The sequence below is a fragment of the Plectrocnemia conspersa genome, unplaced genomic scaffold, assembly GCF_051122295.1.
Source record: "Plectrocnemia conspersa isolate PC_06_02 unplaced genomic scaffold, ASM5112229v1 ptg000004l, whole genome shotgun sequence".
NCBI classification, from domain to species: domain Eukaryota; kingdom Metazoa; phylum Arthropoda; class Insecta; order Trichoptera; family Polycentropodidae; genus Plectrocnemia; species Plectrocnemia conspersa.
This window is the reverse complement of record NW_028277168.1, coordinates 2,885,846-2,906,762: the sequence shown is the minus strand read 5'-3', so window position 1 is coordinate 2,906,762 and position 20,917 is coordinate 2,885,846. Positions and strand designations below refer to the sequence as shown.

Here is a 20,917-nt window from a genome sequence, read left to right as displayed (position 1 = left end):
TTCTCACTTATTGTTTGTTGTAATATTGTTATTCAATGCGTCGGCGTCGGCACGATTTTATTGCTTCTGACGTAGATTTTAAGAAGGGACTCACTTGAATTTAGCCAAAAATATATGTTAATGAAATGGAAATATTAAAATATGTAATGACCAATGACTGACTAACTTTATCCCCCCACTGGAAAAACTGAAATGACGCCCCTTAGTATTTATAAAGAATACCCAGTATTTATTTTATATGCTCTGTATTTTAACCTCAAGGTCAGTTTTGTGTTGACATTATCAAGGTGTTTTAGGGCCATATTATCAGATGTCAATACAATGAGCAAAGCGTGCTCTTTGCTGCCGCTCTGTCGTTATTCCCGCTTCATAAAATCTGGCACTCTGGATGTTATAAAATATTATTAAAGCTTTAGCCTAAATTAAGATTAACTACTTTTTTTAATGCTAAAAATAAAATACGAAGAATATTTCCATTGGTTTTGAAAATACTTTTGAGAAATTAAAAAAGTTATGAATCATTTTGTTACTGCTGATGTTGCTTCAATAGAGCTGTAGGAAAATGTTTTAGGGCCAATACTATACTATATAAGCTCATCTCTGACTTTTGGAAACATTTTGCCCAAAAAAGTAGAATATATCAATCTTCAGAAAACTGCTTTATTATGCAATATACAGTTTTTTGAGATAACTACCTGCGAATTTTTTCTCAAAGTGAAAACATTACGTCATCCTACCACCCATTATTACACAAATGAACACAATTAAAGCTATTCTAAAAAATATCTTTAATGTCTCTTTATCATTAAAATATGTATGAATATCGCTTTTCTTTTCGAATAACTTTTCCACCCATGATATATAGATTCATTCAGCAGATTCGGTAGATACGCCGTGGAACATTTCTTGAAATTATTTTGTAGTAGAAAACACCACAACTAATTATCTTTACCGGTGTCCTGTAATTCTTTGGCTCACCTTTATAAAGAGAACGCCATTCGTTTCCAAAACAGTGGCAGTATGTCACTATGGTGGAGTGTGATTATTATTTAGTTTAAAAAACAAAGCAAATAGGGATATATAATGTGTCATCCCGCGCTTGATTGACGACGTCGCATGACTAATTTAAATACCAGCAGCCACCGCGGCGATATCATTTCTTTTTTCTTGTCAGATGATTTAATTCGTTTATTTAACGATTCGGAACCGAACCCGAGCCGCCGGCTGACGCGATTGATTGATGGGCATTCCTCGACTGTATTTCGGCCAACACTGCTCCCATTGTCTGCCTTTCGGCTGCCGTCTCTCCTCTCTTGGCACCGGTAGTAGTTTTGAGTCCGGCGATTGTGTGAATGACTCCTGCTTCACACCTCTGTGAACCAAAAATAATATGATCTCAATAAAAAAAGTATACTATGCATATTTAAATTTGACTTGTATTTTTTATTATAAAAGTGTTGTTACAATACCTGCTCGTATGTGCTGATTGTTGCTCTGTTGTAACATTAAAATAATAATTTTTATAGCTGCCATTGTTACTTATTTTTGATACATTTTCAATTAGCTTTTATATAAAGAGAATTAATTAATCTACTCATAGATTTAAAATAATCACCGAGGAAGTAAGGCGTATAAAAGGGAACCTTTCCCCCTCTGAACTTTCCCATTAATATGTTTTATTTAAATCAATTCGCTCTTCGCGGAATGCTCGCCGCCTCTCCGAAGGATAGATCCCCTCAAAAGTCTTTTAGAATTATTTCTTTGCGAGTGAAAGTCGAAATGTAATTACCAGAGTCCATATATCGGCATTACCGTTCGCTCGTCTAATTTTCGGCATTTTTTTCTTCGTTAAAAGCCGTATAATTCGATTGTTTCTCTTGACAAACGCAGAGTTAAAAGTCACTGTATTTTCAACGTGAATATGGTAAAATTGTGTCGAATCTTGTTGATCTTGAATGATGGATGGACGGATTTGAATATTTGCGCATACCTGATTGCAAACAGTTTTGATGTGCTGTTTTTTTTTTCATTTTATATTTGAAAGGAATGATGAATCATAGTTAATATGTTTATTGCTTTCACATCGCGATAAAACACCATATAAAATTAATCGATAGATGATGAATTTATTGTACGATATGTTTATATAACTACACTTTAGTTTCGCTTGATGATTAATCATGTTACTCGAGTTCGCAGAATTTGCTTTTGTTTAAAAAACAGCAATTTAACCTTCAAGGTACGTTACGCTACCTGCGAAATTGCCATTCCGAAGCGAATCGTGCTTGATGATGATGTGTTCGTCGCGCAATATCTGTTCATCAATCAAGAGCTTTTCGGCATTCAGAGACATTCCGCCCGTTTTTATCGAGCGTTCCATCTCAATATTTATTTATTTATAAATACGCCAATGCGACATAAAATTTTTACTTTCGACTTTCCATCACTTCTATCGTCGTTCCTCTGGAGAACGTAGTGACATTGGTTGTCGGTGTGCAGGACAGCTGTCTATGGGTCTCCGTGGATGCAACTGTAATGGCTGCAGTCTAGGGGTTCGATGTCCCAAGTCAAAGCTGTGTAGCGCGGCTATCACCGACATTTGGCGGAAAGGATGAGGTTCCAAAAACACATTCGATGAGTCATCCCTTTCTCTCGTATATTAGTCGCCACGATATTCAAAATAAAAATATCACTATTTCTTTAAATATAAATAAATTTATTATTCTAATAATAGAGACTATTTTATGGTAATAAGATTCAATATTACTGATCCATATTCTGTGATATACGAAGCGTGTCATATATAATTCGAAATGTGAAATCTCTTTGTAACGAATACGAATCTTCAATATTATTTATATTTTCGATTTTTTTCTTCGGTCCCGTGAGCTTCGCTATACTGAGATTTCACTGTATATGGTTGTGAGGTGCCTTTGAAAGATCGTTTGTAGATTTTTAATTTTCGCAGGGTGAAAAAATATTTATCGAACCTGAACGGTAAAAGACCGAAACACTTATTGGATTTAAATATTTTCAAATTGTCGGAATGTAAAACAAAGTGAGAATAGCGCTTCTAAAAAACCGTCCGAAAAAAAAACGGTTTTCGTTTTTTACAAATCATTACTGTCCTCGGAAAATAAAAATATTTTTTTATTTTTATTTTAAAACATAAATATGTAAATATCTATTTAAATTTTTTTTTAAACAATCTATTTTTTGCTTTTAAATATATAGTGTTCATGATGAAATAACTAGAAATATGCAATGAATATTTGCATTGTTGTAAATGTACAAAATAAATTAAAAATTTGTAATAAAAAATACATTATAATGGACAAAAGCAAATTTATTGACAATAAAAATACACAACCAAATTTGAAGGAAATATATTCAAAATATTATAATACAAAAATATCACGAACAATTAAACGAATTCTGAAGATCGCAGTTTATTTTTTTTTTTAAATATTTTTAATAAAGACTAATGCGTCAATTAAATACTCAATGTTTCTAATCTCCAACATAATTGAAAGGGTACTTGACGGCCGTAGAATATTGGTTATTTTAATATTAGCTTAATCAGCTGACAATTAGCTATTGGCCGAGTCTTGCACAAAAAAATATAATCTGAAGAAACCCTTTTTGGAACTGTTTTGCTAAGAAACGGCAGTCGCTTTGCTTATTAATTTATTTATTAATTTTGTGCGTTATTTATATTTTTTTAAGAAAAAAATAATATTCTTTATTTAATTTAAAAATAATCTTAAAAAAGTGGTTAACCGGTTTAGAAGCCCTTATGAAAGATTGAACAATAGCTGTGTTTATTTTATTAAAAAATAATAGAAAATAAGAAAACAGCGTAGTGGAGAAAATTCTATAAGTCCATCTTTGAATGACGCCTTTTGTGTGGGCCCGACCAGCTAAGGGCGAAGCCCCGGCGTCGAACACGTTTTTATTATTTCAATCTACAGCTATAACATAAAAAACGGTAGTCCAAAGCATTACAGCGTGTAATATCACATGTAACAATATTTAATAAGAGATAATTTGTGTATTTTCAATAATGTAGGTGTTCAGAATCGATAAAAAAAATCGTAAATATAAATAATATTGAAGCATGAATTTTTTTTTATAATCATAAATTTATGTTTATGTATGTTCTAAATTGCGTCTGTCGTTGACAGAATTTCGGTTTGTGTACATACAATAATTGTTACATAGAAATTAAATGTTTTTATTTGTTTTCGGATGTCTCTATATAATTAACTTCATTTAAACATTCTGTGGAGGTGTCTGTCAAGTGATTTCGGTCTTCTATTAACTTGCCAATCGATTCGCGCACTCTGCGCGTGTTTACATCGACTAATCTCTATCTTCTCTCCGACAACACCCACCCTCATCCATCCGCCGCCCCGCGTTTGCCATTCGACGACTACGAGAAATTAGCTACGCGTCTCGAGAGCTTTCTTTTGTGCCCAGACAGTCGCTCTCTCTCTCTCACCCAGCGGTGGTTTAAATTATTAAACGAGATAATTTTAAGTCTCGGAACGTTTGCGCGCCCCTAATATTGATTAAGGGGCTGCGTATAAATATATTTCGGTTGCGGCTTGCTCTAATCAGGGCTTAACCCCGAAACTCATTGTTTTCGGCCGGTTACTACTATTACCCGACTCAGGTAATTAAGATTAAAACGTATATATTTTAGATTTAGACGATCGAATCGGATTCGAAACGCGAATCCGATTCGATACGCGCGGTTATTATGTATCGTGCGTTTATATTTATGTTGTAAGTATGTATGCGTGTGTAGTTTCTGAGAGTTTCTCTCTCGGGTTTGCGCACAAATTGACGTGTGCCATATGCCGAGAACGACGCCATGGTTACGTATTAGATATTGGAAATCGTATAGCGGCGTCGGTGGCGGAGTAGTCTGTTGAATTTTGGATAAGGTCGAAAAATAGGAGGCACCGCGATTGATATTATTAGCGCGAGCCGACCGCTTCGTTAAATCCCGTTTGACGCGAGGGGTGTTCGCTACCCCTTTGCCATATTCCAGAAACTAGTCTAATATCGAGTTTCCGCCCATAAAACGCGGAAACGCTATATCTTTGTTGTTCTCGTTGTTATTCGAACAACAATACGGTATTGTTATCGCATATCGATGTAAGTTAAATCGCTTTCGATATTGTTGCTTTTGGCGAATGATCCGATTTGCGTTTCGTGCGCTTAGGTCTAGGTCCGTAATGAATTTCGATCGGATAAGGGCGCTTTTGACCTTTGGATTGCTCTGCTATGTATATTTTTAGAATTTCTCCCCCCCTCGGTCTATACAATTCAATTATTGTCTCTTAAACTGGCTGTTGAAAGGCTGAACTTCTCATCTCCTCCCCTTTACCTTTCACGTTCATAAGGTGAGATTTGTGGATTAGATAAATTAAGGAATACTTGTATGTGCCGTCTATTATGAAGTCACAAATCTGATATACAGTAAATGTCATTTTGAATATTAGTCATAAACGAAATTCAGAAATAGAACAAGTCACTTATTTCGTTTGCAATATATATATATATATATAATATGTACATATATTTTGATCATATCTATATATGGCTGGTTTTGACAGCTACATATAATAGCTATAGTGATGCATGTTCAGGACATGGATGAAAATTATTCAGTTTTCCGATAACAATATATATACATATAATTGACCGCAATTTATTTATACGATTGTTATAAATTAATAGGATTGTTATAACGATTTTTTTCACAAAAAAAATACAGTAAATAAGATCTTAAAGAAATACGCTTTATAAAATACATTTTAAGTAATATTTATACTCCGTTTCTTTTAATAGAGTCACTTTGAGGTCTATCCATTTCGTCATTATTCATAAGTGAAAAAGAGATGACAACTTTGGGTGTACGCCTCCCATAAATTTGATTTAAAGTACAAGATTCGGATTCGATTCAATTATAATTACTCCTCTCTATATTTTAATTTTTCCCTTTAAATATAATCACAAACGTTCCTTATTTTTTATCAAATTATAGCTAAGAACTAATTGTAAACATGAATATGAATATATATAATTAGTATGTATGTAAAATTATTTATATTATTGATATAAATGAATTTAAAAAAAATAAACTTACGTTTTATACCGCTGCGCCGTCCGTTTCTTTTAACAGAGTCACTTTGAGGTCTACCCATTTCGTCATTTTCATAAGTTAAAAAGAGATAACAACTTTGGGTGCTTACTCTGAATTACAAAATGCCGATATACGTTCAATATACTTAGCTTAAACAAATTGAAATGTTACTGTATATATATATTTTATGTTAAGGTAGTGAAAGTTATAAGTTATCAAAATCAATAATTTATCAATCGTTATCATTTACGTACGTATAGTAATATCAATATGAAGACGTCCGTGCGCTGCGAGTGTCGGAATAACAATTAAGTATGTAGTTGGAACGAATATGACAACTTTGCTCGGCGCAAGCCAATGAAATACCGCTGTGAAATATAAGATAAACCTCAAAGTGACTCTGTTAAATGAAATGAGGTATGATTTCCCATATTTTAGAAATATCGCCTAAAAATTCAATGAATGCAATTTCACCAATTTTCCCTAATTATTTTAAAACCTTTAAATAATGTTATTTATCTAATTGTACCACTTCTTATCGAAAGTTGGCTATCAAATTGTCAATTTTGATTTTGTTAACTGCTACACGGAATATTTCAGCGGAATTGCAACCAAACCAATCTCTCAAATTGCATAGCCATTAGATTAGACTTCTTCTGCTTATTTTCCATTTAGATTTTATTTTCTCATTCTTTTGCTATACGTCGGAGGACTTAAATATTTAAATTGTATCAACTCGGGAAATTTTGAGCATAGATCTGAGGACTAACTCTCTTTCGGATTAATTTCAAAGACACTATTTCAGCTTTTTCTAAGGGGGTGCAAAACATATTTAAAATCATGGTATTTCATTCAATTACATGTATTTTTATGACCAAATTCGCCCACCTGCCCCCCCCCCCTCAAATAACGTCCCTGTTTTAGAATCCACGTCAAAAGGAATAAAAACGTGCCGTCGCAGTGGAAACGCTCGGTTATCGAGCATTCATATTTTATAAAAATATTACGACTTAAAATAAGTGATAATCAAATGAAACATACCAAACAGAATTTTAACCAATAGGAGAGCGCAAAAATTCACGTCAAAAGCAATAAAATCGACACGATTTTATTGCTTTTGACGTGAATTTTTTACTTCTGAGAGGTGATAATTGATTTTTCACTCTCTTATTGACTAAAATTCGGTTTGAATATACGTTGACCAATACTCTCATATCAGAAGTCCGTTGTAATGTCGGTAAGGATAGCTATCATATTTTTAAAACTGTGAAATACCAAAGCGCAGACAAGCTATGGAGCAATATGCGAGATGTGACGTTTGTCTATACCTCTTCTTCCGCTTATTTTTCCCTGAGAGAAATATTTTTGACTTGACCTAAGGAAAGTTCTAAAACTATAATTAATATTACATATTTTATTAAATAATTTAGTATGAAAAACAAGCAATAATCGAACTCTTAAAATAGGTTCTAAATTTAATATTTATGCGACAATAATAATTATTCATCATGGATTCAACATGTCACATATAATTCAACGTAATGGGCGCGCTTCTATGCAAAAATCGTACAAACCCACACGTTTGAGCCTAAAAACAATTTGCCTTCATTTTAATGTTGAATAATTACATGATTTTTCAGACGGTTTAATCTATCAATCTTGCTTAGTAATGGATTAAATTATAATATTTTTGCATGACTGCTTCTTTCCATTTTACGTAAGGCAAATTGGCGACATTTTTCTTTATTTCTTGTTCCAAAATTAGAAACGACAACCATAAACGCAAACGATTTTTATAAATCTTTGAACTACGGTTTTTTGTAAATATGCCACTTTCACCCGTTTGTCCGTCGAAATAAATGAGTTTTTATTTGATCGCTTGATTTAACGTTTTTGTATTTTTTTCGTTGACGAAGTTACGTCGCTGTTTATTTATTAAATTTTAAATTACGACTTGTCTCCTCCACGCCACTTATATATTCGCCCGTCAAAAATGACGGGCGCTCGGATGCTACTATGGAAACGTATCGAAATTTCAAAAATCTACATCGGGGCGGCGATTTGATTTCTGATAAAAAATATTTATTAAAAATGAATCCATCTTTTCTGAGTCCCGTCGCGTTTGTCAAAAGACTCCCGTGACGGCGACGTATTTACGCGACGGTATATAAATGTGACCGGACCAGAAGAGCGGAGAGAGAGATACGTATCGCGTCCTGACGTTTGGACACTTTATTGCCCGCTTTCGCTTTTGTCAGTTCGGATAGACGTACACACGTATTTCAGCTCGGCTTTGCGGTGTCGTTTTTAATTTGGCGCCGGGTCAAAGGTGGTGGTGGTGGTATTGTGCGCGACGGGGAGGTTGCGAAAATTTAAATGCGGATTTCGCAACTCTTATTCCTCGAGTGGCTGGCTCCTCTCGAGTCGGGCTCCCTCTCTTTCGCCACTCTAACTCCTGTCGCATTCAAAGAGATGTATGTACTGTAAAGCGGGGGGTGGCTGGAGACACAGATCGCATTGGAGATCGACTACGTTTCTTCGCTGTTTAGTCTGAAATTAAGTCATGTACAGTAGTATTCGAATTGCACACGCAGGGGAAATCTTCTACTTCTTAGGCTGAGGTCCAACAAACATAGACTTAATGTTTATCTTGCGACGTGCACGCTCGAATTTGGGCCACACCCTAAGACGCCGACGTCATGCGAAAATTTAAACATGCACTTCAATTGGATCAGCGTTTTCGTATCGTTTATATATATATTTATGTAAACTAACGCGTATCGCAATCGCGATAAAAAACCCATTCCTCTAAAAGCGATTTCGTCAAAACCAGACGCGACTCTATGTAAGCGCTTCGACGGAGTATTGATTTTGATTTTCAATTCATTCGATGTTGTTTTTAGCAAGGAAGTTGTGGTCAATTTTTTCATTTCCGCTCCGGTGAAGTTATATCAAAGGTCCACTTTCAGCCGGAAGTTGCAATTTTAAATAATAGTAGTTCTCTCTTAAACCTCATGGTCAAATACGCACAGGTCGCTTTTTATGTTAAACAAGCTGAAATTCTCTTGTAGGTGTGTGTAACAAAGCATTATATAATACGAGTCGATTTTGACCCGAGATTTCGCACTCGAAGCACTTGGGCGGACCATCGTAAAATAAATTATCTGTATACGAGCGAACTGATTCATTTTCGAATTACGTTATTATATTACGTGGCGACGTTTTTAGGGACGATCTTATAAATCTGCTCCGGTATAAAAACAGTAAGTAACGCGTTTTCGCAATCTGCGCCGTGGAAAATTGCACGAAAGTGTTTTTAACGCTTCCGCCCAATCCACGCCGGAGCCTCAATTTTAAATTTATGACAAGTGGAAATTTTCACTGTTATGGTTTTTGCATAATTCATGCGTGATACCCAGCTACTTGAGTTAATCCGATTAAGTAAAAAAAATATTATTATATTTCACTGTTTTTTTTTCCCGTAGGATTATTTCCAATTTTGATGGTCGTTATTTATATCGGTCGCTATTCATACGCCCACTCAATTTTGAGGGGTTTTTCTCTTCTTTAAACCTCTTACGAATGCGTGAAATTTATTTCGCGATTAGTAGACGCGTATTCCCGCAGGAATGCGCGTTTCGATGGCGACGCGATAAATAATCGGCGCGTAATCCGATCTGCCCACTCCGTCTTAGGAATCGGGAAATGGAATTGTGAGACATCGCCCCTGGAGGAAAAAACACGCCTCGCGTGGTAGGTAATTGGGGGTGGTCGGGCGCGGCGCTATTGTCTCCGCCGCGAGACAGATAAGTCACGAACGCGGTCGCTCAGGGGGTCATTTCTCACGGTGACGGATGGAAAAACGCGGAAAGCGACGTGCGCGAAAACTACGTTATTTATTACGTGTGCTCGCGCCCTTATCAATGAGACAAACGCGCTTCGGTGTTTATGAAAATAATGATATATAACACGAACGACATAAGAATAATCTAAAATAAGTTTACGAGCATCCTCCATATATCTCCGACCTTGCTCATACCCAGTGCTTTTTTTTTAAACTAAATAGGTACCAGAACTCACTTCTTGTCAAGCGTTTTACTAAAAAAATATCATTTATATTAAATTTAAAGCAGCTTTTCCTTTGACACGAAGCGCATAAAAAAAATATTTATTTAAAAATTTATTGATCAAAGTATATTCAAACCGAATTTTGGTCAATAGGAGGGCCGCAAAAACAATTATCACTTGCAGTTATACAATTATCACTTGCAGTTGTACAATTATGCAGTGGGAACGCTCGTTGCCGAGCGGCAACGAGCGTTCCCACTGCGACGTCGCCGACACGATTTTATTGCTTTTGACGTGAATTTTTGACTTCTGAGAAGGGATAATTGTTTTTTGCGCTCTCATATTGGTCAAAATTCGGTTTAGGTGTTCTTTATATGATTCTTACTCATTTAAAATCGTAATATTGTAAAAAATTCGTTAATTAATTGTAGCTTCTTATCTTTCCATATTTGGTATCCAATCGTATCATACCAACATTTCCATTATTTCTGTCGTCGTTTCTGCTATTGTTTTGGTTATTTTTAATGGGACCGGCGATTGAGAAGTAACCGAAATTTTCTTTCATTTTAAAACTTGGGGTTAAACTTTTACACTTAAAAATAAGTAAAATAAAAAATAATTACGTAATATTTACGTAAAAAAAAAGAAATGAAAGATTACGCAGAATGTCAATGTATTTTTAAACATTAAGAATACTGTAAAAAAGGTGCCGGAACGCCGTTCCACCGCGTTACATGATAAAAAAACCCCGCTCATACCTATTTCGATTTGTTTAGCCCATCTAAGCATCATCTTTTATTGACTCATTTATTGCGTAACGAAACAAAAAATTCTTCATATTATTTATTTATTTGAATTTGGGTAGATAATTTATATTATTTAACTGTGTTCGTGCCACTGCATCTTTCGTAGTACACGACGCCAATGCCAGCTATTTTTATAATTAAAAAATATATGTAAGAACTTGTCAAAACATCTTTTATAAAAACAGTTTGAGGTTCGGCGAAACACTTTGAATGTCGCTTGTGAACACATCCACAGCACACAGTCAAAGACGAACTGAATTAGGGGAAGTAATCGAATCAAAATATTTCGTTATACTGAGATCAGTATTCGTTACAAAGAAAACATTTTGGATGAAAGTTTTTGGGTGACAAATTAAAGATTCGTTATACTGGGAATTTCGTTATTTCAGTATTCGTTACAAAGACATTTGAGAGGCGCAAGTGGTTAGTGGTTGAAAATAAACACATTAATATTAGATATTTTTAAGACGGCTATTTAAGCGGTAGTAATATTAAAGGTCTCTCCATAGCTGACTATATTATTATTTCGTAGCGTAAGTAACTGATTCTGTAAATGCCCCATATGTGTCTCTTGGCATTACGGTTGCGTAGCGTCTGAGCCCCGTATGTGGCGCATGGCAATAGAACGGAAAGACTGGACTTAAAAATTGCGCTATTATTGTAGTTGTTGATTGTGTTTATAACGCATTTAAAAAAATATATCTGCATATATTTATATTGAATCGTTAAATAGTGTCCGAATATATTATCTTAGCTCAAGTTTCTAATTAAAGATTAGGTTAAAGTGGTCAATAGCGAAAGGATTTGATGACTGCATTTGCAGAACTACGGACTACGAGAGTAAAAGTAAAGATATTATATTTCAAGCGACGTTAATCTTTTTCGTAAAAATAGTAATTTTGTCGTCAAAATTAGTTTGCTTTAATTTTCATAGAAATTCAGTATTCGTAAAATACTTTACATCGAGTCTCCGTAAATTGAAAAATCCAAGAGCATATCGAATTCCTCGTCATGAAAAAATCTGAAAAAATTGTATCCATTTCATCCATATCGATTTCTTATATCTGTGTGATACATTTGTGGACCTTTCAGTTGCTAAGCAATATTGATGATTTGCCTCAGCAACGATGAATGAAACGATTTCATTCTTCATGTATTATTCGATACAAATTCGAGCAAAACAGATTATCGGTTGCTCGAAAACAATATATATAAGATATTGCAAAATATTAATTGAACATATGTGTTTATTTGTATTTGTATATGATAAGGCCAGAAATATGCTAGTTGGCTTAAAAGCACTTTAGTCGGAATTTTATTTTTTATTATAGTCGAAAAAAGTGTTCTCCAACCAACTCGAAACTTGTGCCACCTATACAACATTCTCCAGATTATTTCACTTTTATTTTAAAAAACGATGTTTTGTTTCTATGAATATTCCGATTAATGTTACCCAAGAACCAACTTATAAAATTAATTGTAAAAACTAGTTTAAAATGTGTACACCGGTGCTCTTATGGCATTGGTGAAAAGTCTCTAAACATATTTTGTGTAATAATACATATCTTTTTTTATAGTCTTGGTAGTAAATGTCGATGTTTAATTATCATTATCAGCGCAGTTTCTTTTTTATATGAAGTTAATTATACGGTGATACATATTTTGATTATGTATATTTAAAAATCCCTTTCTTTTATGATATTTATAGGGGTCATATTGAAAACATAATTGAAGGAAATATAGTGGCATCTCTGGAGAAAAGATAAAAAAATTCAAATTCATGTACGATTTATGTTTTATATGTATATTGGTTTTTATTTTCGTTATTACAGTGACATGATCAGATTTTCATTTGTCGTGACCATTGCTTTTCTGTTTTATTGGTATTTTGAAATTGTTATTTTTGTGTGCAGTGTGTTGTAACAAAGTAATATGATCTCACAGACAATATAAATTAAAACTCATGTACCTACACGTACCAGTACACCCCTCACGCGAACGACCAATCACTGGACAGAAATTTACTTGTGAATTGCCTTGAAATTGCTTCAAACTCAAATCATGATTGTATCATGACAGATCTTGTGTATACTTGTGCAACTACAGAAACAGTGTACGTCACAAAAAACCTGCGACTCTTCGCTCGCGTGGAGCCAGCGCAAGAGCACCCCTTTTCGGTATCTATAATGTGTATACAGATAAACATACCATTTTATATAAACACAGTACGGTCGTCAAGTTTCGGTCATTGTCTAATCGTCTGTTCGTCTTCTGGCTCATATTGTGTGCTCGCGTGTATGTAGATAGATAGATGTACAGCGCGTACGTGTTTGTTTAAACTTGCTTCACACGAGGGGCGGACACGGTCTGCCGGCGTAATTCCAAATGATATTTCGGTAGTTTTGATCGCTTTAACCCTCGCGCTTCCGAATTTAACTTTCCCGCAAGGTGTTGCCAGGTCGGAAGTTTATCCAGAATAATGAATCACATTGTATTGTGTAATTATTACATACACTTGCAATGAATTAACACATTGAATACCGTGTGCACAAATTTGTGCTTTTCGACGTTAAACTGCGCGTTTACCGTGACGTATTCATTTAGTGCTCTAGCCAAAAATGTTACTAAAATAATTGAAAAAATTGATACCCAAAATTCCAGACGCTCAAAACTCGGGTAAAAAAAATTCGTTTCAAGGCAGTGCTTACAGATTTTTTTCATGAATATATCACACATAATAATTAAATCAGTTATCATAAAACAGTGAATCGCGTACCAATAAAATAAAAATGTATTTAAATATTTTTCAACACTTAGTCGCACGGCACCCCACCGTGCAACTTGATATTTTGTTTGATATTTGCACAATGTAACAAACAAACATATTTATTTCAACTACTAACAAATACAATAAAAAACGCACACTCACCTCCATTACAGTAAATACTTATTATATTATTATTTATACATATTATATATTTTAACACTAATGAAATTTAATGTTTATGTTTGTGAGGTATGGATTTTTCATAATACGGAGTTTTCATTCTAGGATTGGTATTTTTAGGGAGGGGGGGGGGTTTACTATATATTTAGTGATTCTGGAGATAAATTTTTTTTTTTTTTATTACTATGCGATCCATAGTTTGACGTTTATTGCTGTCACGTACAGCTGGCATATTTGCGCGCGATCGAAAAATGTGCCAAATAATCGCAATTTTTAAATTGTCATATTATTAAAATTACGCTACTGATAATTATAAAAGTTTGTGTGGGCACTCACCAATACAATATCAGTGAAAACTTTTCGGTCGTAAATATTCAATTTACGCAAAATCTTTGTCGGCTTTTGCAAAATGCCATAAGGCATAAAAATGATACTTCAGAATACGAACACCACATCTGTGACTATCCTAGAATTTGTCGCCATCGATTCTAAATAAGAATTCGTTATGGTGTGACATTTATATAAACCGATCTAGGAAAATACATAAGGATATAAAACCAAGTACCACTAATTAGTTTTTAATTATTTAATTTCATATGAAAAAAATATAATAACGATATCTGTTAGAAAAATATACTATCAAAAATATAATTAATCCCTTTTGGTGCCCTAAAATATTCAAAGATGTCAGTAAGAGTCTGCTGAAGTCCCCGATAAGCATGTGGTATTATAACTTGACCATGTGACCAAGATACAGCGCTCGATATGCGTATTGACCATAGGACGCCTACGCGCATACTGAAATTGAACCGAGTTACTCGTTCTATCTCAGTTTGCGAAACACCATATCATTATCTCTCTCACTCTCGTCACTTAATACGCGAGATCTCACCGCTCGCGCTCGAAAGAGCAGTCCCTTTGACTCGGAAATAATGCCGACAATGTTCGGACGCGCTCGAAGCTGGCCAAGTCGACTGAATTACCCCCACTTTACTTCCCGTTCTCGGTAACCTCGGACAACTTCCGAGAGATTTTAGAGCGGGCAGAACCGAACTCGACCGAAGTAACCCACTATATTTTCCGTCCTTGGCCAACTTCCAGAGAGTGTAGTTCAGACATTACGAAACTGTATAACTGATTAAAAAGTTATGATTGTTTAAAAAAATAAGTTCAAATAAGCCCGGCCGCACGGCTGCATTTTTAAGAATAATGCGTGGTATGCAATGTGTTAATGGAAAACACCTATCATCAATAATTCGCCGTCCATTTGTTTTGTCACCATCGGTCTCACAGAAGCTTTTATCTTAACTGCCGCACATTTAGCTCAAACAATTCGAGGAGGACGGCCCGCGCATAAATCTTCTTAGTCCATCTTTAATGTATAGTTGTTGCGAGATAATGTTCACCTTTTAGTTCCTGTTTTCCAACTCCACGCACGTAGAAGACGCGTGATTTTATCAATGTTATCTGGCCGATTGTATGCTGCGTTTTCGCTGCGATTCATAATTTTGCCGTTTCGATCTTCCCACGCGATTCAAATAGCTTTTTTCAATAGCAGTGTGTATATGGAAGGCAATTTTCACAAATCAAAAAGTTCGATACCCCGCAAAGCCATTTTCGGCAATCGCCGATCAGCATTAGCGTTGATTAATGCGGATATGTAGTATAGTCTGAAAATTATGTATCGCATCATGTGTATCTTTGAGGCACTGTGTCTTGCTTACGTGTATGACATAATGTTAATTTATAGCGAATATGTCATCGGCGAAATTGCAGTCATCGTGGTTTTCGGATAATAGTTCCATTTCGAGATACATAGAGCACTTGATGAGTTTCGGTATCAATATCTATGCTCGTATTATTGTGTCGCAATCTCAGCGCTCCATTGTGTTTAACGAAGGCGCAGAGGAAATTGGTTTATATGTAAATATCGGAAATTGATTTATATTTAATGCGAGCGCATTATAGTGCGAATTTACAACAATTCCATATATCATTCCGCGGCGCGCTAACAATGAAGCAGTGTGATTTATGGCGATTGTCTATGCGCGTGTTTATCGCAGGACTCTCTCTCGTCCTTATAACGACTCTGCGTTATTGTTGTATCCTTCCATTACGGTGCTCGGAATTAAATCTGAGAATACTTAGTTGCGAATTGAATTACGTCGTCGGGTGGGCGACGTGGCGTGCTTTATGAAAAATTCAATTTTAGTTTGCGAACAATTTTCTAAACAACCGATGGGTCGTGTTTAATATAAAAATGGCATTTTTGCCGCAATTGTTATCTCGAACACGTCCGCGGGACGCTTCTGCTCTCCGGGCGTCCATATGTATGGCGGCCTAATGATAAAAGTATTACACAGGCTTTTTACTTAATTGCTAATTTACTCTCAGTGCTCGAATTTCAGCGCCGAGGGCCATATCGCACTCGGTTAGTTGGTTTAATTATGTAAAGCCCTCCCTTCCGAGCGAGAGGACCCTTCGACGATGTTATTTTCTGCAGCGGCGGCAATTAGCCTTTAAAAAATAATAAAAGGAAATTACACAACCGAACGGAAAAACTGAGTGGATAGTATAAGAGGAGAGGATAACAGCCAGACGTAAATACCAATTTCGCCTAAACGATATAATAATGATGACTCAATATTTTTCTCTCGCAGGCCGTTCGTTATTTTTTCTCATATTAACCTAAATTTTCGGCCATCCATCATCATTGTTATTATCTTAAACGCGTGTAATTTGATGGCGCGTACTACTGCAATCACACGGGAAACCTCGACGAGGTGATTTCAGAAATTATATTTATATACACATTTGCCGTGCGCTTTGCTCATAAAGCCATTGCATATCAAAAGCGAAATTCGGCACGTTGTCGCATAATTTAATTATATTATCACAAAAGCACTCTACAATAATCAAATAAACATATCACATAATTGTTATTTTTCTACACTTGGAGAAGATCGATTTTCTAATAAAATTGGTTAATTACAATGCCACGAAATTTTATTATTACCATGCTACAAAATATTATGTCAGCGGCGGCAGCGTCCCTAATAAAAATCTACGCTCTCTGCTCACATTTTTACAGTCAAAACATTAAACACGAGGAGGATAAGCTGATACGCTCTCGGGGGTTCTAATCCCGGAGCCGACCCGTTTTCTCGTAGGGCCTAACCCATTTTCACTTGGCTGGTCGATCTTGATTGCCCGGAGATAATTCCTCGTAATCGATCAAGGTCCGTAAATTATATCCCATCGCTCCCGTTTTGCTTAATCCTAACCTTTTATGTAGCGAGAAAGGTTCCCAAAAAATATATACCATATAATTAATCAGTTTTTCCGATCGAGCTGGAACGGGAAGATGGAAAGGTCGTACATATTTAATACACTTACGCCACGCTACTAGCTTCGGTTATTAACGTTATCAACACGAATACCATAGGAATTCTACGGTGAGCTACCAATCTGCCATTTTCAGTATTTAGAAGTAATAGTGGTATTGAATAGAGTGGTTTCACCAGCCGATTGCCCCAGGGCGGTACTTGCTTGGGGGCGGCATTTTCGCTATGGAAGAACCGTTCGTGTAGAATGCGCTAAAAATAAGTTGGATATGTATAAATGCTGATTTGATAATCTGGCCGGTCATAAATTTGGCTAGTTTCTCAGAATCGAATTCAATTGTTTTTTGAAACTTGAAAACTGTTTTTCACATTTTTTATGTGCATATAATTTGTTTCCGGGTGCTTCGGTTTTACCATATTAAAGACATGTATTAAGTTACAGACTTTGTATTAGATAACTGTATAGTCCATCCAAGATGTTGTGTTGGAAATAAGGGTGCGTGTACGCATGCATGCATACATATACAGTTTTCCGCGAATTTGTTTACACCGATAGGAGAACGTTACCAATACTAAATCAGGGTTGTTTTAAGGGTAGGGTGACCATACATTGGAAATTTAATTAAAAATTATAATGTGTTATATTTCTATTATGAATTATTGTCATGTTGTGTAATTTTGTAATCAATAAAACAATTCCTGTAGTATTTTTAAAAATATTATATTAAACAGATATTCAACCTAGAGAGTGATTCCAAACTTGCTATCATGTTTTTAAGTTAAATATGTATATAAATAAACAAAATAAGTAAGAAAGTGATATTTTAGACTTTCCTCAACAAATTAAATTTGCACTTGTAATTTCACATGGTCACCCTATTATATTTTCTCACTAATACTGTGACGATGAGCGTTCATATATTGGACGGACTGTACGTATAAAATGCACAGTTGAACATCTGGTCTAAATTGCGACAAATTTTAAAGTTAACTCATAGAAATATTAACAATTTTATGTTGAGTCACTGGAAACTGAGAAAGAATACTGAGTTTAAATTAGTCCTGAAATTCTACAATTATTACTACATTTAGATATTTATTAGATAATTATTGTTGATATCATATATGCAATTATTCAAATTTAACAACATTTTTTAGCATATGTGAATATTGCTCATTATTAAAAAAATGTAGCTCATCTTTAATTCATCATCATCCGCGAGATTAGGAAAAACTAGGAAAACCCAATCTGTGATGTTCGATTGAAATTATAATTATTTAATAATCACAATATAGCACGATTATCGTATTTAAATTTAAAATTGTTTCTAAGAAATTGTGTACCTATGATAGCATTTAATGTAAATTATTCGCCGATCCTTGGATAATTGTGTGATCGAACTAACTTTGCATACGTTAAAAAACACAAACCGCTTTTGACCCCACGCCTTTTGACGACACACACACAATATCGGATTACAACAAACAAAAAAGTACACATATCGCATTTTCCCGTGATAAACGACGGTCGTATGTTTAGAACGAAAATTAATGTCATTTCTCTTCCAGATATACGCACACACCCGCAGCGGTATCGTGTCCGCGTTCAATATTATTCCACTTGATTTGTTCGGCAAATGTTATTTTTCTCTTGTGCGTTAGCCCCAGGGGCGGCGGCGCAAATGCGTGGTGTATCATAGTAATGCCTTTTGTCGCCCTTTTGTCATCCCGGTCCGCCCTTTGCTCTCCGTTCGGAGCGAAGAGGCCCGATAATATCGGTATTAATCTTAGCCCGACCTTCGGGGCACTTTGTTTATATTGCCGGAATTTGTCAACGCGCCGACACAATGGCGTGTCTGTCACCTACGCACACGTGCGCTCTTCTTCCGCGCGCGTAATGATTAGCTTTCTCCGGGAGTCGAAATTCGCAGCCCGGTCCCTAATTATGCTGCGGATCTGCGACCCATCTCAAGCCGTCTCGAACACCTTCATTATTAAGGTATTAGGACGTTCGAGCGATGAAACAACACTTAGGGGCGATCGGGTCGAAACGGTATCGTCGCGTTGATTAATAATTAATTTGTGTTGTTTGGTTTATTTGCGAGTCAGTTTGTCACGTGCTGCCACTGATCTAATCTGGGTTCGTGTAGCGTATAAATACAATCGAAGGCGTTGATATATTGATAATGGGCTTGTAGAACATACTTTGCCACTCGAGCATCCCCTGTGTAGCCTCGATCTTGCTCTTTTTTGTTTTATTTTACAGCTATGATGAGGGTAGAAGAAAGGGTTTATATTTAATTATTAATAAAATAATATGCGTTAATTTACAGCTGTGGTTTATTAAAAGTTTAATAGGCAATATTTCACGAATTCTATTATTAAAATATATTCTTTCCTTAAAACTTGTTCTATTGTATTTTTTATGATCAAGTGCAGCTGTGGGAATAATTTACAAGATATTTTAACTCAGTTGCACGTTAGCCTCGGTTATGTAAAGATAAATCCAAAATCACGGTAAAATCTAAAATAATAGCATATATCGAAGAAACGGTTTCAATTCTAGAGACAGCGCGAAGAGTGGGGTTTAGTGGTTCTGCTATTCGAAAGATTATTAAAAAATTGCAGAATTCTAGAGAGGGGGTGGTCGGAAACGTATGTCGTCTGCTCGAGAAAACCGCAGATTAAAGGATATCATAAAAATATCGATTCAAAACTGCTGCTGAAATACAAAAAGAATTGCAATCTACTTCACACTCGAATATTTCGAGACAGACAGTGAATAGACGTTTGATTGAAGCTGGCTTTGAGAAAATGAAAAAGAATCGCCTTGAATGGACATAAGATCATTGCCATTGGACCGTCGAAGATTGGAGAAGAGTGACTTTCTCCGACAAATCCAAATTTAATCTGTAAGCGATTGTGCGCCGAAAAAAAAACAGATTCATCCCTTATGTATTAATCGATTCATCAAGCATTTTTGTGATGATCTGGAGATGCATGACAGCATATGGATTAAGCTTTGTAAATTTCGTCCAAGGCACCATGAATGCAAAAATATATAAATTGGTTGTAAATTTATAGGCACTCATAAAACAACAATTAAGAAAAAAACGGTCAAAAATGCAGCTGAGATAAAAAAACATCATGGAAGTGTGGTACGAGAAGATCGATCTTAAAGTAATTGAAAATCTGTATTTATCGATGCCAGGTAGAATACAAGAAATTATAAAAGTGTTTTATTTACAAGCTTCTAATTTTTAAATGTCCTCCATATTGCTTTCTATGAATAGAACAAATAAAAAAGGTCGCGCGCACGTGTTGAGTTAGAGGCTCGCCATTATGCACTTGCTGGTACGACGAAAAAATAAACCTTTCCCAGAATTGACATAATTATACATTCATAATTTTACAATACCCATATTTTTTTACAGTATCTATTATAAATTTAAAAACGTGTAAAAATGCATCAAAGTTGATAAAATAATAAAAATACATATAAGAACCGCCATGTCAACTTTCAATTGGCCACAGCTACGAAATAGTAATTATGTATATGCAATAATAATTTTTCACTGTTCTAATGAAGTTATTCGTT

The 20,917-nt window shown here is 35.2% G+C and overlaps 1 protein-coding gene and 1 long non-coding RNA gene across 3 annotated transcripts in view; one reads left to right on the top strand and one right to left on the bottom strand.

Moving 5' to 3' along the window:
- LOC148235637 (uncharacterized) overlaps positions 1–20,917 on the top strand; it is a 149,350-nt gene that overhangs the window by 62,137 nt on the left and 66,296 nt on the right. The window lies entirely within an intron of this gene.
- Positions 18,557–20,625, bottom strand: LOC148235639 (uncharacterized). The gene is made up of 2 exons (XR_015809423.1): positions 20,408–20,625; positions 18,557–19,652 (listed from the first exon to the last, which is right to left on the bottom strand). It is a non-coding gene; the product is annotated as an uncharacterized LOC148235639 (long non-coding RNA).